The 5275-nt window shown below is 42.3% G+C and overlaps 1 pseudogene; it reads left to right on the top strand.

Moving 5' to 3' along the window:
• Nucleotides 1–5045, top strand: LOC132107622 (uncharacterized; annotated as a pseudogene).
• The last annotated feature ends 230 nt before the right edge of the window (nt 5046–5275 follow it).

Genomic DNA, 5275 nt, shown 5'->3' with positions numbered 1-5275 from the left:
ATGGTGTATGTGCATATCTTGACGTCATAGTTTTCAGAAATTTGTATTTTTCTGAAATTTGTATCTATCTTTACAAAGTGATGTCATCATCTACTGGCCTGGATCTACTCCCGGATCTATGTAAATGGGGATCTTTTGAAAATGTTGTTGTCTGTATGTAATACTTTTTTTGGTAACACTTTAGAATAGGTAACACTTGTTAACTATTAACTGCGACATTTCTCTCAATAAATCCTTAATTTGCTGCTTATTAATAGTTAGTAAGGTAGTTGTTAGGTTTAGGTATTGGGTAAGATTAGGGATGTAGAATAAGGTCAAGTAGAATAAAGCATTAATACTGTATGTTCTTAATTAGCACTAATACATGGCTAATAATCTAGTAATATGCATGCTAATAAGCAACTAATAGCAGTAACCTATTCTAAAGTGTTACCTACTATTATAATAACACTAAATTGTGCATAATTATATGCAGTGTTGGGAAGGTTACTTTGGAAATGTAATAGGTTACATATTACAAGTTACCCTGTTTAAAATGTAATAGTAGTGTAACTTTTTCAATTACTTTATTAAAGTAATGTAACTAATTACTTTTGAGTACTTTTTGATTACTTTTCTAAATTTGTGAAAATTAAAGAATAATAAATAAAAGCATATATATCAATTCAAATACAGTTATCTAATAAGCATGTGTCATATTCTGTATAATAAACTCCTGAAACATTGGTGTTTTTTTAAACTGCTGTCTCTTTGTATATGATATGATGATAGCCTATGTGTAGTAAATGAAACCATGTCTTTGCCATTAATTTACAGGAGGGGCGGACTGGGAAAAAAATTCAGACTGGAAAATTCAAACTCATACAAACAAATTCATGGACAAAACAATTTTTTTTTTATGGACCTGGCATAAAAAAGGTTTAAATCTTTAATTTGGGGACATGCAAAATAATTAAAAGTTATCTCCTGAACTGCACCTTCACTTCCATTTTTCTCTTCAGTCTCTTTATTTTGCCCTGTTATCCATCTTTCTCAGGACTTTAATACTCAAGATTGAACAAAACTATACTTTACAATACAATACTCTACAATACTACAATATGTTTATAGAAAAATCCTAATACTGTACACGAGTCATGTTTTTCCCTTGCAAAAATTGACCATGCTTTTATTAGCCTATATAAAAATACAATAACCTTGTTTTGTTTTTTATTTTGCAAATGGATTTGTATTTATTTTTAAATAAATACATTTGTAAAATAATTTTACATTTTTGGTTACCACAGTTAAACAATAGTAGCTAAACATTTTCTCTGGGTTTATAGTAAAATAATAAAACGTTAATAATAACGTTTATAATAATGATGTCCTTTAAATAGTATTTTGAGTGATGACTGATGAGCAACGTGCTGCTGCTTGATCAAATAAATAAAAAAACAAAGACAAAAAAGCATCTTTACAGATGAAACTGACCTGAAACCCTGAACAGTATAGTTCTGCTTCTATGCTCCAGCTGTGCGCTTCCACACTCCACTCTATTTTCTCTCTCTCGCATTGATTACTCTGAGTCTGATCCAACCCGTTTGGCGGAGGTGCGGAGAGCGCGCGAGTCATGACTAACACTTCATGACTTTTTAGAGATTTAATTATTAAATGGCAGATTCGCAAATGATCGCTTTAGTACATTCGGCAGGCAATTATACAATAATAATATTAAAATAGAGGACCAAATCGACTGCCAGGCCACCGGGAATTGTCCCGGTTCTCCCGGTGTCCAGTCCGCGCCTGATTTCCACAGACACGCGGAACGTGCAGGAGTCATATTGCATTTTTGGAGCTTAATATTCACAGACACTAGTCGATGTCATGTTTTGATTCAAGTGTACTTACCTACTTTTGATTTAGTCATCCAAAATGTGGCACATTCCGTCCGCGTTAGGCATTTCGTTTTTATGATTGGATTCTATAAACCAGACTGTATTTCCGCATCCCGGAAATTATTAGGTCGTATGTCTCATAATAGTCAGTGCAATTTGGGAAAGAAATCAGTTAAATCTGTATGTGGATGTGTGTAAATATTCAAATGTAATCCCCTTTGTAATCGTTAAAAATTTCATAAGTAACTGTAATTTAATTACTCATTTTTTCTTAGTAACTGTAACTAATTACAGTTACATTAATTTTGTAATTAAATTACGTAACGCCGTTACATGTAACTAGTTACTCCCCAACACTGATTATATGCAAGTAACATAAAATTATATGCCCAGCCTAACACTAGCCATATAGTACATACATGTAGCCAATAAATATTACTCAGTACTTAAATGTATTATTATAATGTAACAAGGACACCTTAAAATAAAGTGTCACCGAAATTTTTTTTCTGTTTTTTAGTACATCGCTGTTTTGTGTCCCCATATTTTTTCTAAAAAGAAACAGCACTGCATGGTTCATTCGACTGCGACTTGGAATTATTTTCATTATTTTCACCAAACAGCTCCTCGGACAGAGACGCAGCGGATGCTTAGTCTGTGCAAAGGAGGATGTTGAGCAACACCTTCAAAACACTTTCAGAGACCCCACCAGAGACCAAGACCTAGGACAGTGTGATACCGTGTTAAGACCACCAGAGCCAACGGTGGCATTCGATCAGAGGGAACCTCTCCTGAAAGAAGTTCAAGATGTGGTAAAGAGGGCAAGAACCGGGTCAGCACCAGGACCAAGTGGAACCACTTACAAGGTATACAAGCACTGTCCCAAGTTGCTACACCGGCTTTGGATCCCTAAAGAGGAGGACGCCAAAGAGATCAGCCAGTTCAGAATCATCTCACTACTCAGTGTTGAGGGGAAGATCTTCTTCAGCATTGTGGCAAGGAGGCTGGCTGACTTCTTCCTTAAGAAATGGTACATTGACAGCTCAGTGCAGAAAGGCGGCATTTCTGGTGTACCGGGGTGTTTAGAACACACAGGCGTGGTCACGCAGCTCCTTAGAGCAGCAAGGGAGTACAAGGGAGATCTGGTGGTCCGGTCTGGTTAGATCTGGCCAATGCCTATGGCTCTATGCCCCACAAGTTGGTGTCGGAAAAACTGGAGAGAGGCACCATGTTCCAGCTACAGTCAGAGACCTCATTCTGGATTATTACAGCGAGTTCAGTCTGAGAGTCTCAGCAGGGTCAGCAACATCGGAGTGGCACAGATTGGAGGTTGGAATTATCACAGGCTGCACCATCTCCGTGATCCTGTTCGCACTAGCAATGAACATGTTGGTAAAATCTGTTGAACCAGAGTGTAGAGGCCCCAAGTCCATGTCCGGGATCCGCCAACCACCAATCCGTGCGTTCATGGACGAACTGACAGTAACCACCGAGTCAGTGCCTGGAGCCAGCTGGATCTTGAGAGGACTAGAGAGGCTGTTGGTATGGGCCAGGATGTCTTTTAAGCCAGCAAAGTCAAGATCCTTAGTCCTGAAGAAGGGCAAAGTGGTCGACAAGTTCCGGTTTTCGATCTCAGGAACACCGATGCCTACCATCTCCGAGAAGCCTGTAAAAAGCATAGGGAGGTACTTTGACAGCAGCCTCAGGGACACAGCTTCAATAAAGAACACCTGTGAAGAGTTGGAGAAATGGCTGAAGAGCGTCAACAAAACAGGCCTACCCGGCAAATTCAAGGCGTGCATCTACCAGCACGGGATTCTGCCGAGGATACTGTGGCCACTGCTTCTATATGAATTCCCGATTTCCACAATTACAGACCTGGAGAGGAGAGTCAGCCACTATCTGAGGAGATGGTTGGGTCTACTGCAGAGCTTAAGCAACATCGCACTCTATGGAAACAGCTGCAAACTGACACTACCTCTGAAATCTATCGAGGAGGAGTTTAAGGTTCTGCATGCAAGAGAGGTGCTGCAGTTCTGGGAATCAGCAGACCCAAAAGTCTCTGGGGCAGGGGTGGTAGTTAAGAGTGGCAGGAAGTGGAGAGCAGAGGTGGCAGGGTTCAGGCAGGGTCCCGTTTGCGCCATGGAGTCCTAGTGGGAACTGTGGCCAGAGGAAGGGCTGGACTAGGAGCCGTTGCAGCCCCCCGTTATGACAAAGCGCGGGGGAAGGAGCAGCGGCAACTGGTTTAGAAGGAAGTCAGAGCAGCTGTGGAGGAGAAGAGGACCAGCAGAGTGGAGGGGATGAGACAGCAAGGTGCATGGACTAAATGGGAGCAAGTTGTGGAAAGGAAAATCTCGTGAACTGTCCTGTGGAGGGCAGAACCACACTGCATCAAGTTCCTGGTCCAGGCGGTCTATGATGTTCTTCCCAGCCCATCTAACCTGCACTGCTGGGGCTTGGCCGAATCACCAGCATGCCCCCTCTGCCAGAAGAACACGTATTGAGTTGTTGTCCAAAAGCTCTGGGGGAAGGCCGATACCGCTGGCGTCATGATCAGGTGCTCAAGACTATCGCAGAGAGCATCTCTAGTGCTGTTTCCATCTGCCAAAAGTCCAGACCTAGGAAGCAAACCATCAGCTTCATTGGAGCTGGAGAAAAGCCAGGTACAAAGAAAGGAACAGCAGGGCTTCTCCAAACTGCACAGGACTGGCAGCTGTCAGTAGACCGGGGCAAGCAGCTCAAGTTCCCCCAGCATGTAGTCAAGACCTCACTCAGACCTGACATCATCCTGGTATCTGAGGCAACAAAAAATGTTGTCATGCTAGAGCTCACCGTGCCATGGGAGGAGCGAATTGAGGAGGCCTTTGAGCGGAAAAAGGGGAAATATCAGGACTTAGTCAGCGACTGCCACAAACAAGGCTGGAAGGCAAGGTGCTTGCCTGTAGAGGTAGGGTGCAGAGGCTTTGCTGGACAGTCCCTCTGCAGGGCATATACTGCACTCGGTATCACAGGTGAAAGGAGGAGAAGAGCCATCTGTAACAGCACAGAGGCAGCGGAGAAAGCCTCTAGGTGGCTCTGGATTAAGAGAGCGGAACCGTGGTTGAGCTGCCAGGGCACAAGCTGAGGCTTGATCAACCTCAGCTGGGTCGCCTGAGTGAGGGTGTCTGATGTTCGAGAGACCCGAAACACCCGATGACCTCAGGATACATCACTGATGATGTGCCCTGGTGCATCAGAAGATGTATCAGTGCAACACTGGTGGTGCAAAAAAGAGACAAAATCTAAATTCAGAATATTTTGTGAACACAAGCAGAATGGTGTCATTCATAATGAGTGGTTGGTTATGACAGATCAGTGTATTATACAAATTTAGCTCTGACTCTTACTGACAGTTAATG

Source organism: Carassius carassius, chromosome 28 (genome assembly GCF_963082965.1).
Source record: "Carassius carassius chromosome 28, fCarCar2.1, whole genome shotgun sequence".
NCBI classification, from domain to species: Eukaryota; Metazoa; Chordata; class Actinopteri; order Cypriniformes; family Cyprinidae; genus Carassius; species Carassius carassius.
Note: the sequence above shows the minus strand (reverse complement) of the source record. Positions and strands in the feature narration are given on the sequence as shown.